The sequence below is a fragment of the Macrobrachium nipponense genome, chromosome 47 (genome assembly GCF_015104395.2).
Source record: "Macrobrachium nipponense isolate FS-2020 chromosome 47, ASM1510439v2, whole genome shotgun sequence".
Classification (NCBI taxonomy): Eukaryota; Metazoa; Arthropoda; class Malacostraca; order Decapoda; family Palaemonidae; genus Macrobrachium; species Macrobrachium nipponense.
Window position 1 is genome coordinate 8,608,964 of NC_087222.1, and position 20,037 is coordinate 8,629,000.

The 20,037-nt window shown below is 39.9% G+C and overlaps 2 protein-coding genes and 1 pseudogene across 2 annotated transcripts in view; 2 read left to right on the forward strand and 1 right to left on the reverse strand.

Annotated features, from left to right (window-relative positions):
- Positions 1-20,037, forward strand: part of LOC135204517 (uncharacterized) — a 624,442-nt gene that overhangs the window by 318,547 nt on the left and 285,858 nt on the right. The gene's annotated exons all lie outside the window — the stretch shown is intronic.
- Positions 1-20,037, reverse strand: part of LOC135204515 (zinc finger protein 420-like) — a 101,938-nt pseudogene that overhangs the window by 40,427 nt on the left and 41,474 nt on the right.
- The window catches only part of LOC135204694 (zinc finger protein OZF-like), a 118,618-nt gene continuing 114,776 nt past the window's right edge, over positions 16,196-20,037 (forward strand). The window contains exon 1 of the mRNA XM_064234852.1: positions 16,196-16,341. The gene's annotated coding sequence lies outside the window, so the exon portion shown is untranslated. The remainder of the gene's footprint in view (positions 16,342-20,037) is intronic.

Consider the following 20,037-nt stretch of genomic DNA (forward strand, 5'->3'; position numbering starts at 1 on the left):
TATCGATACCCCTAAGTCCCATTGACTCCGAGGGAGTCACCAAAGAAAAATAATCTCAATAAATTTATTTATTAGGTGAACAATTTCAATACAAATAATTTTTTGAAGGAAAATATATATTCTTTTTAATTTAGAGGGTAATGACTGTGCAAAGGTGACATTTACTTTTTTTTTTTACATACAATAGTGAGTAAGTGCGTATCTGAAAACCATTGTGGATAATTTATGAAGAATATTTTAAAATATGACTCCGCAGGGAGTCAATGGATCCAGCGGGGTTGTCATAATATCCACAAAGGACTTGGAACAATATATACTTCAAGGCCGATTCATGTCAGTTTAGCCGAGACCAACAACCAAACCGCACCCCCCCCCCCCTCCTTCTCTCTCTCTCTCTCTCTCTCTCTCTCTCTCTCTCTTTCCACTCCGTGGCACTACCAACAGCCCAAATACGCTGCCTTCTTCATCCTCCACAAGAACTGAATCCGTCCCTTTCCTTCATGGGGGGGGGGGGGTGTAATAGCGAGGGGTGGGTGGGCGGCGGAAGGATTTGTCGATTACCGAAGGGGAGAGGGAGAGGGTGGACTTAGTCATCAGTTTTGGGGGTGACCTGTAGAACTTCTGAGCGAGGCGCTCGTCTTATGTTTTGGTCTTATGTTTTTAACCATTTATTATGAAGTAAAGGGTTTGCATTATTAAGTACAGATATATCTGAGACATGGCGAACTATTGCGTGCAAGGCTATAGTACTATACTTGAACATCTATGTTATTTGTACAAAGACTCCTTGCCAAATCTCTCTCTCTCTCTCTCTCTCTCTCTCTCTCGTTTGGTTATCCATTAAAAAGGACTTGTAGTTTGACATTAGCATGCAAGTCTAACTCTCTCTCTCTCTCTCTCTCTCCCTCTCTCTCTCTCTCTCAGTTTTTCCGGCCAGGGGGATTCAGAGAATGCCATTGGTTTTGTTCGTACTATTTTTTCTTTTTCTTTTCTTATGTTTCAATGAATGTACCATTGTTTATTTTTCCTAATCACAGGTTTTGTTGTTTACGTCCTACACAGAGTATCCTAAAGCTTATAGTATCCTTTACACGAGGTAATTATGAGTAATAGACAGGAAAAAGCATAATTTCGAACTGAATGGGGAATAAAATACAGCGAGATTGAGCATGACTCCGTGACTGCTGATTACTTCTGCTGCATGTGGAGTTGAAATAGCGGGATGTAGTTGCTGCCTCTCTCTCTCTCTCTCTCTCTCTCTCTCTCGCTTACGTCTGTTTGAAAAAAGTCTTATGGCGTCTTGGACTAATATAGTGGAATAGGCCTACATATTATTATATATATATATATATATATATATATTATATATATATAATAATATATATATTATATATATATATATATATATATATATATATAGAATGTGTGTCCTAAGAAAGAGTAGTGAAGAAGGAAGAATTGGAGTGAGATGGTAGTCAAACGCTGACGATGTCATGAGGTCAGCAGTAGCACAAGAGGCTCAACATCCCTGGATTTAGTTGCTGCCTCTCTCTCTCTCTCTCTCTCTCTCTCTCTCTCTCTCGCTAGGTCTGTTTGATAGCCGAGTAAGGAATAGGTATCTATCTATCTATCTATCTATCTCTATATATATATATTATGTATATATATATATATATATATATATATATATATATATATATATATATATATATAATATATATATATATAATATATATGTGCATAGATATAGTCATGGGTTTTTTCCCTTGACACTAGATAAGTGTGCTGACATTCTGATCACTGGAATACGTGAGAAATGGCAATATATTGCAATGACGTTACAATACGGCAATGTTGCAAGCCAGCCAAAATTCTCCAGCATGGCATGGCTATGGTTTCAGGAATTCTTTCGGGGCCAACCGACTTATTATCCTTCAGACTGACAGAACCCATCACCCATTGGGTCTCATATGATTCATATATTGATTGATATACCAACGAAATGGCAGTATATGATATCATCCCTGTAGCCTCCTAAGGATTTGCTTGTAAGCCAAATCGATCTTACATCCAAACTGGATAAAACGCAGCTTATTGAACTGCCAAGGACGAATATGCAATGCAATTGCAGAATATTGATGATTCATACCATGATGCTCCCATAATGGGAGTAGTTATGCCTTAGTCCTCTAAATAGTGTGAAATTGAATATCGGTAATTCTCAGTAATTATGGAGAATATATATATATATATATATATATATATATATATATATATATATATATATATATATATATATTTGTGTGTGTGTGTGTGTGTGTGTGTGTGTGTGTGGTGTGTATCTTAAGAAAGAGTAGTGAAGAAGTAAGAACTGGAGTGAGACGGTAGTCGCGGGGTAATGTTTTGAGTAAAACGCTGACGATGTCATGAGGTCAGCAGCAGCGCAAGAGACTCAACAGCTTGAGCGAGCAGAGCAGAGCATAGTCGTGTTATCTTGATCTAAAAGAAGTGTTATTGCTTCTATCAAGTCCGATGTGACTGTTTGGTCATTTTCAAGACCTAATTTGATGCTTTTCTTGTCTGATGATTCTCGTATCAAGTTCGTGTATTTTTGTTAGTGAGTTCGTTTGTGCGCCCGTTTGGTACTGAAGTGTAAGGCTTGTTTGTTTGTGTTGTGATTGCTTGAAAAGCATCACTACGTAATAATCTCCTGATAAGGATTGTTTTATTTCTAGGGTAATTAATAAGCACAGCCTATTCTTCTCTGAAAATCTCTCTCCAGGGAGATCATAATATTAACATGTACTACTACCGTTCTGGGTAATAAGTAGGCCTAACTAAAGATGAATTGGTCATGTTTTAGGTGTTAAGAATGTGACGTCCATTTCGCTTCATACATTAGTACAAATGTATGAGGTTTATGGTTGAATTTATTACGACATCAGTGACTGACACGCTTGTCTCTGTTCGCGGAAATGAACCTGTTCATTCATCATGATTATTCAGTGTACTTCATCCATTTCTCATAACGAAGCAGATTGGAATATGGAATTAAAATCTTGAAAACAAACATAAAAAGTATAACTCTCTCTCTCTCTCTCTGTCTCTCTCTCTCTCTCTCTCTTGTTTTTGAATTATCTCCCTCTCTCTCTCTCTCTCTCGTTTTTTAATTATCTCTCTCTCTCTCTCTCTCTCTCTCTCTCTCTCTCTCTCTCTCTCTCTCTTTCTCTCTTGTTTTTGAATTGTGGATTTGCTCACCAAGTGTTGGTTTTATTCACTGTGAATTATGAAAACTGGCAATTTTTTGAGTTTCTACTTAGGTACTATTCTCGTATTGGACAATGTAGACCAGAGAAGGAGAACTGCTTCTGACGGATTGTTCTAGGCCTAGAGTCATTTTTATGGTCTTTTTATATTTATCCGGTGGCCTCTTTACCCGATTATATTCTTCTAGAGTCATGGGAACTACTATGTGTCACATGGGGAGACATAATTTTATTTCCATAAAGCCTTCTTATTTCTTGGTTCTGTAGCTGCCGTTGTCTTAGATATAAAGTTCAAGTTGATGTCACAAAATACTTTAAGCCAACTTAATGTTTTAAATTCACGTAACACTAAGGACTACAACTTCGGTTGACCATTACTGTATGGGCTTATAGTTGGTCAGTACTCCAAGACCAGAGAACCAAGGATGAGCACCACGCTAGTAGTACAAGGCGACGAGGTTCAAGAAACTGAAAACAACAAAATATGCAAACTTACTAAAACTGTTTGATAGAAATTCCATATTAAACAAAGATTTGATAATAATTTGAATATATACAAATTTCAGTAAAGAAATAAACTTACATCTGTGGTACTCTAAGTTACATCCAATATAATCAAAACGAATTTCCAAAGAAGTGTTCTTAACACTTTGAAGACTTCTACTCTGTCAGTCATCAAAAACCTTGATCCTAAAGAAACGTTTATTTCCAGAAACTCATACCTGTTAATGTGGAGTTCCAACACTAATAACTACCAGCACAAACAGTCTGTTCAAGAACTACTCAGCAACTATTAACATAAGCGAACAAATTACAGAAGTAACAATCCAAAATAGACTAAACAATGTTTACATGTAAAAGCGGACACAAAATATCTATAATACAATTTAACCCTCTTCACCAAGTTGAAAAACGAAACCTAATTAATAATTATATATGCAATTGGTTTCTATAAAAAGCTGCGTTTACATTCTCGGCCCTATAAACAAATTGTTTGTTTATCAAAATCAACCACACCTATAAATGCAGGTGATATAAATAACATCTATAATAAATGCAATATACTCTCAAGTCCTTTGATCCACATAAAAGTATCTGTTATAATCATTGTTCCTCTCCTGCAAGGAGAAGAACAAGCTTTTGAATGGGTCGATGGATCTCTGATGTTTGTGTGTTTAAGACTAAACTTCTTGCAAAACCAGTTCTGCCCTTTTCAGGGCTGATAACACGACTCATCATCCACTTGCTCCTTAACTGATTATCATCTTTTACAACGACAATATCACCAGCCTGAAGGTGCTGCTTTTCCTTGTTCCACTTCTGTCTCTTGTAATGTTGATAAATATTTTCTTCGCCATCTAGTCCAGAATAAGTTGGCCAAGACGTCCCAACACACCTCCCATATGACTAGCTGTAGGGGGATTGAAGGTCCAGCTGATGCTTTCTTTTGAGAGGAAAGCTCTGATCTAATCATCATTTATCTCTTGCAGTGACTTCCTCAACTCTTTCTCAGCTCTATGAAAGTTTGTCCCATTGTCACACCAAGTCTTCTTCACATTTCCTCTTCTAGAAACAAACCTTCTTAAAGCATTTATGAAGGACTATGTGTCTAAGGAATTGGCTGTCTCTATATGAATTGCTCTGGTAGACAAACAAGTAAGTAATACACTGTAACTTTTCCTGGTTTGCCTTCCTTCTTTGACTTCCTGTGGCCCAAAGAAGTCAACACCTGTGTGTGTGTGTGAATGGAACAGCTGGAATTACTCTTTCAAATGGTAAATCAGCTTCTGGTTTAGAACCGAGTTTCTCATTTTTCTACAAATGACACATCTTTGTAGAACCTGGCGGACACTTACATTGGTATGGATAACCCAGTGAAGATCTTTTGCTATCACATGGGTGCGTCCAGCATGAGCTAATTTTTCATTATGTGCAATGAATAATCAAAGTGGTGATATGACTCTGTCTAGGTATTATCATTGGATGCTTCTCATCATCTGAAATTTCTGCTTTGGAGAGCAGTCCATTAACGTGGGGAAGCTTGTCTTGAGGATCAATGAAGGGATCTAGTTTATAAATACTACTACTGCTACAAAGTCCTCGGCCCCTTGACCCTTTGCTTTTTTGCAAGTGTCACTTCCTCACTAAAAGCTTTCTTCTGGATATATCTGATAACTGCTTTTCCAGCAGCATCTAATTCATCTGCTGTAATTGAACCATTGAGCCTAGTTTGTTTCTCAGATTTCAGTATGAAAAAAGACTGTGATACACAGCAACAGCCTTCCTCAACCGATGCCATGAAGAATAATACTTAAGAAACTTATCATCAGCATTTCCCTCCTCATCTTCTGGATGCATTGTAAAAGTTTTAGATCCTTCCAATTCAACATCATCTTAGGGCATGTCATTTTTCCACAGCTCCTCTGGTCCTCTAAGAAAATATGGGCCATCAAACCAAATGTCACTGTTCAGCATTTGCTGACTTGTGAAAGCTCTTGATGCAATATCAGCAGGATTCTCTTTACTCTGAACATATCTCCACTGTTCATTTTCAGATAAATACTTAATTACTATCACTCTATTTGCAACAAAGATAGGAAGCCTTTTACGATCACTAAAAATATAGTGAAGAAGTGTTGAAGAATCTGTGTGATAGAATGTCTGGTCCAATGTAATCTGCAGCTCTTTCAAAGTGCGTTGTGCTAGATTTATGGACACCACTGCCGCAGTCAATTCAAGTCGGGGTATGTTTGTTGCCTTTACAGGACACACTCTAGACTCTCCCATAAGCAGAGCAGTAGAAATCCTCCCACTGCTATCGGAAATCTTATGTATGCTGCAGCACCATAGCCTTCATTACTAGCATCTGAAAACATGTGCAGCTGTGTGGAAGTTATTCTACCAAATTCTTTTGGTTTGACACATCTTGGAATCTTTAAGTTACCTAGGCTTGGTAAACCATCAAGCCACCTTCTCCAGCGGGCCTCTGGTATTCTTCGGGAATAACATCCTCCCATCCCAAGGTGTTATCCTGACAAACTTCTCGAAGAATTCTCTTAGCTGGCAAAAGAAAAGGAGCTACAAACACAAGAGGATCATACTGTTGACAAAATGCCTCTCCTTGTAAGTGGTTTTTGGTCCAAGCTTGCGGAGAAAGTTCTGCATGAAGTTCATCATAGTCAAGATAACATGTTTGTAGATCTTTTGAATGGTCCTCTTGCTCGATTGATTTCAACACCAGCTTGCTGTTACTCACAAACTTTGTCAGCCGAAAACCTCTTTCTTTCAACGCTGCTGTAACATCTTTCACAAGTCTTAATGCCTGCTCTTCTGAATGTATAGACTTTAAATAATCATCCACATAAAAATTAGTCTTAATGGTGCGTTATATATCTGGCCCATACTTTGTCTTTGCATGGTCAGCTGCTCCCCTCAAAGCGTAATTAGCGATGCTGGGTGATGATGCTGCTCCAAAGATGTGAACAACCAGTCGATACTCTTTAAGTTCGCTTTCAAGTTCACCACCAGGCCAACATAAGAAACTTAGATATCTATGTTGGACTTTTGGTACCAAATCTTGGTAAAACATAGATTCTATGTCACCCATCAAGGCCACCCTTTCCACACAAAATCTGATGAGAACTCCAAACAGGGAATTCGTCACATCAGGACTTTGCGTCAACTTGTCATTTAGGGAACTACCCAGGTATTTAGCACTACAGTCAAACACTACTATAATTTTTTTTTTTTTTTTGGATGGTAGACATCATGATGAGGTATATACCATGCAGGCTTTTCATCATATGACCGATCCTCTGGAACCTTATAAGTATATCCTTTAGATACCAATTTCTCAACAAATTCCACATAATCTTCATGGTACTTTGGTTTTAGTTTCATTTTTCTTCTTTGCCATTGTGCTTGTTTCACTGCCTGTTCTCTATTGTTTACCAAGTTAACTTTATTGGTTCTAAATGGTAGGGGAAGCAAGCTGGTATTGTCCAATCAGTAAACTGAATGTTTTCTGCCACTTCTTTGAGGAACTGTTGATGATCTTGTGACAGACCCTTCTCATCAGGAACTCTACCAACATCTTTCTCACTAAAGTCTCTTTCAAACTAATGGGTCACAGCTGCAGGATGAATACACTCCTTTACCCTTTCAACTTTCTGAAGACAGAAATGGTGACATGAAATACTGTTCTTCTCTGGGCAGTATTTAGAATGTAGAGTGCCACTAGCAGTCCACCCATAGTGGTAAAGAACTGCAAAGGAATCTTGACCCTTGGCTGGAAGCACCTCTAATGGTTGCAGTACTTTAGAGCAATTACTGCCAATCAATAAACCAATCTCCAGATCTTTTCTATAATCAGGAATCAGATCAGCAACATTCCTCAGACTGGCTATCTTTTTGAGCAATTCTGGTTTTAGTATCTGTTGATGAATCTCTGGGATATCTTGATGAGTGAAGGTTTTTGGCAGATCAGTAGTGTTGTTTCCTTCCATATCTGTACCACAAATTATTAACTGCCAAAGTATTCACAATACTTACCCCATGCATGGTTTGGAGCTTTAAACATGTCTCTGTTCCAGATGCACCTATCTGCTCTAGTAAACTCTCTGTGATGGAACAACCAGTGCTGCCATTATCAAAAAAGGCATAAGTGTCCAAAACTACTTTGTTTCCTTTTTGATATACTTTTACTTGGAGAATAGCCTGTAATATTGTATTTACTTCACAGACATGATTGGTAGTACATGTGCCAACAATAATTTCACTTGCTACTTTGCTAGAGGAATTATCATTCTCTTTATGTAGCTTGAATCCTTCGATATGCAATGATGTGAAATGCCTCTTACAGCATGTCTTACATTGCTTCTTTTTCATACATCCTTTAGAAGTATGGTTGAGACCAAAGCGTCCAAGGCATAACCTTCTCTCCTTAAGGAAATCTATTCTTTCTTCAGAGGAATTCTTAGCAACATTCCAACATTCATCAAGATCATGGTTTTTCTTCCACATTGGACATTTCTCTTTCTCAGACACTATTGATGTCTTTCTATTTTCTGGATTCAGTTCTGCTTGGGTAGCAAAGCTTAAACTTTTGTTCTTTTGTTAACAGTATTTGAGCTTGAAGCCGATGACCCTTACACTCCGCCTCCAAAGGGGCCTGCTGACCTAAGCCTACCTGCGGTGTACCACACTGCAGAAAATGCCTTCCAAACAGCAAATTCCCTCTCAGAAATAATTGGACAAACTCTGAAAAACCTGTGGAAGCAAATAATCTTGCACGGATCTGGGATGTGATTAAAGGAGTGCAGGAACTGATGGACAATCATACAGATAGCCACCAGACTCCTTTGGATGCAGCATCCAGTTTTTTCCTCGCCTCCCAGCAACACAGAAGTGCCCCCATCACCTTTAGACCATTCTGAGGGGACTGTTGGTCTCCCAAATTCTTCTCACTCACCAGTGACTCCGGTGAAAGATAGATCTCCGGTGATGATTACCAGCCCTCATGATTCTCCCCACCCTATCTCTCCCCCACAACCCCCGATTGTGGATGCAGATGAGAGTGACCATGAGGGGTCTGGCGGGTGACAGATACAAACAAGCAGAAAGAAGAGAAGAACCTCTCATTTGGCCCCTGGACTGGAGCCCAACATTCGTGTTTCACCTTGCCCGACACCTGAGAAGAGATGTCACATAGTAATTCACAATCTGCGCTCATCGGTGACGATAGACGCCATAGTGGAGAGAGTCAAGTTTCTCACTGGCTCTAACCCACTCATCTCTCATGAACTCCCATGCAAAAGTAAACATAAAGTGGCTTATAGTATTAGCTTCCTATTTCAACACCTTGACGTTCTTAAAGGCGAGAATTTTGGTCCTAATATATCAGTTTCAAGATATAACCTAATCCAAGACCAACCCCCTGCCCCCCAGGGGAACTTACTGACACCCCAACCAGGGTCATTTCCACCACAAGTGCCAACCAACCGCACACGGTAAGTGACTGCCCACTTATCTTGGCTAACCCCCCATCCATCCAAATGATCTGCACATTCATCTCCCATCTTCGTGAGTAGCCATGGATACATTAAACATAATCTCTTGCAATATTTTCGGCCTCAAGCGGAACATTCCTCTCCTAAGTATGTTCTGCAAAAACTTTAAAGGCATCATTACATTGCAAGAAATGCTCCTCTGGCCACCTGACCATGTCATCTGTGATTCAGTACTTGAAGACTTCAGAACCTTCTTGACTTCATCGATGCAAGTTACAGATCAAATCGTAGCCGGTCGCCCAAAAGGGGGTCTATCTTTCCTGTGTGAATCGTTAGACAATATGATAAAGGTGATGACCTACAGGAGTGACAGATTGCTGGGGCTTCAAGTGACAGTAGGGAACTCTAAAATCCTAATAATTAATGTTTATATGCCCTGGGAAAATAACAGTAATTTTGATCATTACTGCATGATCCTAGGGGAGTTACATAGTATTATTCACGATTCTCCTGCTGATCATATTTGTATAATCAGGGACCTTAATTCTCACCCCACAAAACAATTTTATAATGAACTTACTCACTTCTGTCAAAATCATGCTCTCCAAATTAGCGATGTAATACTCCTCCCTCCCTCCTCTTATTCATATGTACATAATAGAGTGGACACAATTACAACCTCATGGCTGGACCATTACATCACATCTCCACAACTTCATGATTCTATTATGGCTTGCAATATTCGCTACAATCTTGCAACGGGCTACGATCACACACCATTACAGGTGTCATTCAGTACCCCATCCCTCCCTACCGTGAACCCCCTAACTTACTGCCCACCAGCAGTAAACTGGGATTTTTAAACTAACAGAAAACCAGATACTTTAGGGTGACCACGGAAACCAGGTTGCAATCAATAGTTCAACCGGCAGATGCCTTACTTTGTACTAACACAAATTGTAGAAATGATCACCATAGGAGGAATCTGAATGAATTCTATTCGAACATAATCTCCGCTATACTTGCTTCGGGCAGGGCTGCCTATAGATTGACTGGGTTAAAGATCTGTATACATAATCACGAGAAATGTTTTTACTGTGAAGGCAAAATGGTAGCCCGAGACACCCTGCATTACTAATGAGACAGGCAAGAGCGCAGTTCAAACTTGCTCTTAAGCACTGCAGATTAAATAAAAAACAACTAAGAGCCGATGCAATGTCTAGAAACTTAGAATCTGGTGATTATTCTCGTCTTTGGAAAGATATCTAGTCCTTAAATCCCAAAACTAAAAAGCTATCACAGAGAGTAGGGGAAGCAGTTGGAGACGAGGCTATCGCAAGTATGTGGGGAGATCACTTCAACAATATCCTGAATTGCATAAATGATCAAGATTCCTGAAGGGATGCAGATAACCTCCTTACTGAAAACATTCAATTTCATTTTGCAGACTGTATTACTTCATTTAACATCAGCGATGCTATAAACAGCCTACCTAATAATAAATTGCCCGGCTGTGATGGTCTTCCCGCAGAGGCTTTCAAATTCTGTCATCCGATTATTTACATTTTGCTAGCTGCCCTATTCAATGCGTGCATAATTCACCAGTTTCTTCCAGACTCCCTACTCGTAGTTCACTTGATACCATTAATCAAAAACAAGCTAAAGGAGGCAGCTGACCCTGGCAACTACCGGCCAATTGCAATCACAACAATCGCATCAAAGATACTTGAGTCAGTTCTTCTAGTGAGGCTTCTCCCCTTTCTACACACCATTGACAACCAGTTCGGGTTTAAAGCAAACCACTAAACCGACACCTGCATCTACATACTGAAAGAATTGCTGAATTACTACCTATCATCAGCCTCTCCTGTTTTCCTTTGTTTTGTGGATATGGGAAAAGCATTTGACAGAGTAAACCACATGAAGCTCTTCCTGAAGCTGCACAAAAGAGGCCCACCCCTTTATCTACTTGGCATTTTACACACAGCAATTCTGTGTCAAATGGGGTAACATATTATTGTACACCTTCGGCTACCTAAATGGGCTTCGGCAAGGGGGCATTCTCTCTCCTTACTTGTTTAATACATACACAGATGCCTTGAATGTCAAAGTGAACTAACTCCCAATCGGATGCACTGTCAATGAAACAACTATAAACAACCTCTGTTACGCCGACAATAAGGTTCTGATTTCCCCATCAGTGCAAGGTCTCCAACGACTAATCGACACTTGCGGCCAATACGCAAGGGAACGAAACCAAGACCCAGTGCATGCCGCTGCTCCCAAAATCGCTTAAGCATATTGCAGAAACAAATTTTCCTCGGAAACCATCAGCTGGAATTTGTGCATGAATTTCTGTATTTAGGTCCCATTATCATGGATGACCTAAAGGTACGGCAGACATAGAACAGAGGCGTCGTAAACTATGTGCAACTGGTAACATGATTGCAAGGAAGTTTGCTCTCTGTCACCGAGACGTGAAACTGCTGCTCTTCCGTTCGTACTGCTACAGTATCTATGGGTGTTCCCTCTGGATGAACTATACCAGAGAGACCATGAGACGTATCGCTGTTGTGCACAATGACATTTTGAGACGCCTCACAAACACTCCCTGCTCCCACTCCGCTACACAGGTGTTCATAGAAAACCACCTGGACAATTTAAAAATCATTGTAAGGCGAACAATGTCCAGTCTGGTAACCCGAGTGAGAAACAGCAGCAACTCGCTCATACAAAGCATCCTAAGGAGTGAAGCAAGAAGAAGATCTAAATTGTGGGAAAGATGGGAAAATGAGGCATTTGTCCCCTAAAGGGCTTAATCTTTGTATTGGCAAGATGTCATCTGCAGATTCTGTCATTATTATTATATTTATGGCTGATATTTTACTTTATTATTATTACTGTGAATACTACCTAGTCAACAAAGTTTTTAATACATTCAATTTTTGTATTTAGCCCTCTGGACCTGACTACTGTAACCACCTAAAGTCTCTAGTTGAAATTTAAGTCACATAATCTGTGCACTAACTGTTATAACTCTCAATGCCTTTTTTCTCTCACCAATATCATTACTGTTATTACCAGTATTATAATTACTATCTTTTATGCTACCTCATTATTATTATTATTTTTTTTTTTTTTTTTTTTTTTTGCTCTATCACAGTCCTCCAATTCGACTGGGTGGTATTTATAGTGTGGGGCTCCGGGTTGCATCCTGCCTCCTTAGGAGTCCATCACTTTTCTTACTATATGTGCCGTTTCTAGGATCACCCTCTTCTGCATGAGTCCTGGAGCTACTTCAGCCTCTAGGTTTTCTAGATTCCTTTTCAGGGATCTTGGGATCATGCCTAGTGCTCCTATGATTATGGGTACGTTTTCCACTGGCATATCCCATATCCTTCTTATTTCTATTTTCAGATCTTGATACTTATCCATTTTTCCCCTCTCTTTCTCTTCAACTCTGGTGTCCCATGGTATTGCGACATCAATGAGTGATACTTTCTTCTTGACTTTGTCAATCAACGTCACGTCTGGTCCCTGTTTGGCCACGTATCACTCCTATCCGTTGTTTTTTTTTTTCTGTGGGGAAAATTAAAAACCATAGTCCCAAGAGGATCTTTGCCTGATCGTTTTCTATCACTCCCTCAGGTTGGTGCTCGTACCACTTATTACTGCAAGGTAGCTGATGTTTCTTGCACAGGCTCCAGTGGAGGGCTTTTGCCACTGAATCATGCCTCTTTTTGTACTGGTTCTGTGCAAGTGCCGGGCATTCGCTTGCTATGTGGTTTATGATTTCATATTATTATTATTATTATTATTGGAAGGAGACCCTCTATCAAACAAGTTTTATTGAAAGATATTGCTGCATCAGCTGCATTCAACTTGTAAATAGTCTTCTCTATTTTTCTAACAATAGCTTTCTCTCTGCTACTACAACTGGCGAGTATTGCGCCGATATTACTCATCAGGAGGAGTCAATTTCGGGGATATTGCTTAATATTTATTTATTTGTCACAGTACATGAACAAATAAAAATACAAGTCGATCTAGTGGCCAACGTTTCTCTCGGTATCCTCCGAGCATGATCACGGGCAGTGGATCGGAGTAGACTGTAGGTGTTGTCAAGATCTACTCAATATATAGCGGCAGGTCAGTAGGAGGGGGTCAACCAACCGGGGGGGGGGGGGTTTGGTGTTGGGTGGGGTCGGTTAGAGCTGCGTTTTCATTGGCTGGTGGCGCAATGCGCTCCAGCTATTGGTTGAAAGAAGTTTTCTTCAAGACGCTTCTCGTCGTTGAAGGTTGCGCTGTTGCAGCCTAGCTGATCGTCGAGGCTGGGGCAAGAAACTTCCCTGGGCGCTGTGTCACGACGGCTCGCGCTGTCATTGGCTGATGGGCTGCTTGTCTCATCTGTATTCTTTGATCCGTGAGTGTCGTTCAGTCTGGTATTATTTTTTTTATTTGTGCTATTATTTATGCACATAGGTCTCCTTAGGTTGGTGGGGAGGAAGAGCACTTCCTGCGTCGTATTCAATGAGGGCTTCTCTTGTTGTATGAGGAGTGCCTCGAGCAGTCGCAAACGCCGTTTGGTCGGAGCCCTCCCTACCCCCCTTATATTAATATTCTTGATAATACCGTCGCGGGAGATGGCTTCCTGGTGTGCTGTCATGGTATGGTTTTTAATTGCCCCTTCTTGTGCGTGGCAAGAAATCCTCTTGGACAGTTTCATAGAAGTCATACCAACGTAAGAGCCGGGACATCCACGGACGGGGCATGAGAATTGGTAGACTACATTCGACTGTCTCAAGAGGTCTCTTGCTGGGGGGGTGGGGGGGTTTGGGTTGTTCTTCATGATAAGGTCGCGGGTACGTCGATTCTGGTAATAAATCACGAGTTCGAGTTCTTTGTCGACTTCGGTGGGGGTCACATTTTCTCTGATGATTTTTCTCAATGCATCTTCGTCCTCACGGTGACGTGCGTGCATTCTGGCTTTGTAAAACAGCTTGATCTTCTCATGGGGGTGGGGCTGCGGTCTCTCACTCTCGCTATACCACCGATCCAACGCTGTTCGGACTTCTTTATTAATAAGTCGATTCGGATACCCGTTATTAACGAGTACCTGAGTGACTCGGTCGAGTTCTTTAGTGAGTGCCCTGCCAGGAAGAACAGTGCGTGAGGCCCTCCGAATGTAGGCCCTGACTGTGGTGTCTTGACAGTGAGGCATTCGCTGTCACAATGCAGGCAAAGCCTAAGTTTGTTTTCTTTGTATATACCGAAGTTTTTAGACCATCGTCGGTCTTGGAGACGAGGACGTCGAGAAAGGGGAGCCGGCCTTCGTTGCTGAATTCGACGGTATAATTCAGCGAACTGGTCTAAAAACTTCGGTATATACAAAGAAAACAAACTTAGGACTTTGCCTGAATGGTGACAGCGAATGTCCTGCACGGTTCAAGAACACCACAGTCAGGGCCTACATTCGGAGGGCCCTCACGCACTGTTCTTCCTGGCAGGACACTCACAAAGAACTCGACCGAGTCACTCAGGTACTCGTTAATAACGGGTATCCGAATCGACTTATTAATAAAGAAGTCCGAACAGCGTTGGATCGGTGGTATTGTGGTATAGCGAGAGTAGAGACCGCAGCCCCACCCCCATGAGAAGATCAAGCTGTTTTACAAAGCCAGAATGCACGCACGTCACCGTGAGGACGAAGATGCATTGAGAAAAATCATCAGAGAAAATGTGACCCCCACCGAAGTCGACAAAGAACTCGAACTCGTGATTTATTACCAGAATCGACGTACCCGCGACCTTATCATGAAGAACAACCCAACCCCCCAGCAAGAGACCTCTTGAAACAGTCGAATGTAGTCTACCAATTCTCATGCCCCGTCCGTGGATGTCCCGGCTCTTACGTTGGTATGACTTCTATGAAACTGTCCAAGAGGATTTCTTGCCACGCACAAGAAGGGGCAATTAAAAACCATACCATGACAGCACACCAGGAAGCCATCTCCCGCGACGGTATTATCAAGAATATTAAGATAATAGGGAGGGCTCCTGACCAACGGCGTTTGCGACTGCTCGAGACACTCCTCATACAACAAGAGAAGCCCTCATTGAATACGACGCAGGAAGTGCTCTTCCTCCCCACCAACCTAAGGAGACCTATGTGCATAAATAATAGCACAAATAATACCAGACCGAACGACACTCCCCGATCAAAGAATACCAGATGAGACAAGCAGCCCATCAGCCAATGACAACGCAAGCCGTCGTGACACAGCGCCCAGGGAAGTCTTGCCCAGCCTCGACGATCAGCTAGGCTGCAACAGCGCAACCTTCAACGACGAGAAGCGTCTTGAAGAAAACTTCTTTCAACCAATAGCTGGAGCGCATTGCGCCACCAGCCAATGAAAACGCAGCTCGCGGTTGACCCCCTGCTGACTGCCGCTATATATTGAGTAGATCTTGACAACACCTACAGTCTACTCCGATCCACTGCTGTGATCATGCTTGGATGATACCGAGAGAAACGTTGGCCACTAGATCGACTTGTATTTTTTATTTGTTCATGTACTGTGACAAATAAATAAATATTAAGCAATATCCCCGAAATTGACTCCTCCTGATGAGTAATATCGGCGCAATACTCGCCAGTTGTAGTAGCAGAGAGAAAGCTATTGTTAGAAAAATAGAGAAGACTATTTGTTTACAAGTTGAATGCAGCTGATGCAGCAATATCTTCAATAAAACTTATTATTATTATTATTATTATTAATTATTATTATTATTATTATTATTATTATTATTATTATTATTATTATTGTTATTATTATTATTATTATTATTATTATTATTATTATTATTATTATTATTATTATTATTATTATTATTATTATTATTATTATTTTCAGGCTTTGAATAATTATTTTGAAGGGCAACTTGCTGAATGTTGGGTCGTTTGCTGCCTTTGCCTTTCTATAAACAAATTCAACCAAATCTGCAAAATCAACTCCTCTCTTTTCTTCCCTCAAATGTCCAGCCAGGCTACACCACTTGTTCCGAAGGTATGTAGGAAGTTTTTTAACAAGTGCTTGAAGGTTAGGAAGATGATTTAGTACTTCCATGTGTGACAGGTTGGTTATTGCATGTCTGCATTTAATAAGGAATAAAGGAAATGTATACAAGCCATGAGGATCTTTGTGTTTCAGTGCAGACCAAGAAATTAGTTTCTTAATATATGCCATTGACACCTTGTAGGGATCACCATACTCTTGACAAGTTGCTGATCCAAGTAGTATAGTCGTCAGCATACACCGAAGCATTTGGGGCAATTAAATGGGGCTGGCATCAATTGCCATCATGAAAGTGGCAAACTCATTGGATTACCTTTAAAGTTTTGTACTTCTATGCTTGGAAGCAACATTGCTGCAGTCATGTGCTGCTGTGTCTTCAGGAGCATTTCTTGTTGGTACTGTGGTTGCATATCAAGATTTGCCTAAGGGTAGAACTACAGGGAATGCTCGCTTTCAACTGAGGAGTATCTGCTTTTGTATCCAAAGGTTGTGGTTGGATCGGCTCTATATTTGGATTCAACTGGGAAGGAGTATCTTTTGGCATGATATCCAAGATTTTGTTAGCTTCAGCATAAACTCTTCCTCTTGCATGAGACATTACAATTTTGTTTCTAATTCTAATTGCTTTCTTTTTTTCTCTTCTCTTGCTTAAGTCTGAGTTCTTGCTCTTCCATCACTTTTGTTTTTTCTCTCATAGCATGCTGAACTATCAACCCTGCCAGTGTAGCTTTCTCTTTGAGGCGAGCAGATCTTACTTTATTAAAATTAGATATAAAGTTCAAGTTGATGTCACAAAATACTTTAAACCAACTTAAAGCTTTAAATTCACGTAACACTAGGGACTACAACTTAGGTTGACCATTACTGTAAGGACTTATAGTTGGTCAGTACTCCAAGACCACAGAACCAATGATGAGTACCATGCTAGTAGTACAAGGCGATGAGGTTCAAGAAACTGAAAACAACAAAATATACAAACTTACTAAAACTGTGAGATAGAAATTCCATAATAAACAAAGAATTGACAATAGTTTGAATATAACTAGAAAACACCACATACATGAAATAGAATATATACAAATTTCAGTAAAGAAATAAACTTACATCTGTGTTACTCTAAGCTACATCCAATATAACCAAAACGAATTTCCAAAGAAGTGTTTTTAACAATGGAGACTTCTTCTACTGATATACTCTGTCAGTCATGAAAAACCATTGATCCTAAAGAACGTCTATTTCCAGAAACTCATACCTATTACAGTGTAGTTCCAACACTGATAACTACCAGCATAAACAGTCTGTTCAAGAACTGCTTAACAATTAACATAAATGGACAAATTACAGAAGCAACATTCCAAAATAGACTAATCAATGTTTACATGTAGAAATGGACACAAAATATCTATAATACAATTTAACCCTATTCACCAAGTTGAAAAACGAAACTTATTAAATAATTATATATACAGTTGGTTTCTATAAAAAGCTCCATTTAAAGGTTCCATATGGATGGAGCAGGCGTCCTACTCAGATATAGTCTGATGCAGAATCTTACTACAAAATCAGTAGTTTTATCTGTAAGTACTTTTCACCAGTGTGGAATCCCTTGTAAGTGCTTAACAGCTGACAGACCAATTTATTAGCGGTTAAAGAGAGGTGAAGGAGAGAGGGCCTAAAAAGGTCTGAAAAATGTGTTTCGCATTGAGTAACTATACAGGAATTATAGGAGATGATATTTATGCTTGATTTATTAGAATGAAAATGTAAAAAGTAAATGATTTGCATGTCGGACAGTAGTACTGAACAATGATTCCTGATAAAATAGAGCTTATTTATTTTCCTTTGCCCTTCTTGGTTTTTACTACTCGTTTAGAATTGACTTGTCCATTGGAGGCAAGTGGGCCTCATTGCAGTCCATGGCCTTGGTTAGACCCTGAATGGGGGTGTTGGGGGGTTGGGAAGAGCTGTTAGGAGGAGGTTTTGGGTGAATGGGAACGAATTTATTTAATTGATATTTTATTGCGATTCTAATTGTAGATGAATGATGAGGGAATCTGGGTGAAAGTTGCTTCTTTGTTAGGAATGAGATGAAAGTTCACGATGAAGTCAGTGAATAAGATATCTAGTGATCACACTTCTTCATTTCTACAGCGCTTTGTGAGTCTTCATGTTGGCCTACTACAGTGGTCAGTTAGTTTTCTGTAGTAATTAGTTTCTCTACAGGCAGTGTTCATTTATTAACTGGTTAGTATTTTAGGCCGACATCCGACACCTGAATATTTCCGGTGTTGTGCACTTTTGTTGATCTATTTTTACAGTTGACATTGATCAGATGTGTCAGATGCAGGAGGGATTATACTATATACACGTTACCCTGCAGAAGCCCCCTCAAGAGAACCTCATTTGGACAGTAAAATTCGGGAGGATTTGGATATCAAGGCACAATGCCGATTTTGTGCAAAAACTATCTCTGCAAATATTAAGATATTTAGGAAGACATATCCACATGAGTACAGCTTAGTAGAAAAATAAACGCTGGATAGTCATGCCATTAAAAGTAATTCTGAAATACGAAATGATAATTGGGTAGGGAAATCCTACTTTGGCTAGCCGATGTTATTGACCTTGTTGCGGTAGATAGAGCGTTGATATCATCGTACATGTTACAGATATTTTTTTAAACCTATAAGTTCCAAACCAGGAACTAATGAACAACAAGTCCGAAGGCCAGATGATGATAAATCAAGATCTTTCTTGAGACTGTGTGAATATTTAGAGCAGAATGATGATTATTAGTACTGTCTGGATGAATTGATGTCCGTTCTGAACAATTTTGAAGGAACTACTACTGTAGTATATAGTAAGAAACACCTTAAAAGGAAACTCGAAGAATATTGTGGTCATCAGAAAACTATAACTGATATTAGTGGAAAGAATGGAGTTGTCTGTTTCAGTCACTGCGTAAAGGACATTCTCTCAAATGAGTGGTATATATACATCCCCAGAGGAAAAGCGCTCCTGCTGACGAGGTTCAACTAATGATTTCAACAGTCGCTGAGATCATTCGAAATGATATTTGTTTGCGCCCTTATGAGTGTCATTTGTTTACCTCTGCAGAGCGAGTCATATCAGGAAGTAGTGAGCTTGTTCCAGAGTCTCTTAGGTTGTTGATAGATGTGGTCTTAAAATGTAGGGAAGATGACAGTAACATTCAGAGGGAGTCTGTCAGCTTCAACACGCTATATATAATTGTGGCAGTCCAACCAAAGTCATTTGTCTCCCAATTTAGATAGAGTTAAGTGTTCATCTAAACAGAAAGTCATGGAGCACAAGTACTAATAGATATACTCTCTAATCTACGATTTTTGTTCACCATATAGAGAAGTCTTGAATGATGAGGCATTGGTCATATTAAACACATCTACAGTAGTCGGTCCGCAATCCTATTTCTATGTATGACAATGCTGATTACAATGTGGCAACTTTAGATGATCATAACATGTTCCACTCAATGGGAGGAATGAAGTGTGGTACACCAGCTGCTGAGCAGGTTACAGCTCAGACACAAGTTCTTTGGACAGAAAGGTTAAATGATGCCACACCATTTGGCCCACGTGGACTATTCAAGGTCAAAATATTATGAAGGTCAAAATGACACTCGTTTAACAAATGAAAAAACTCCTAACT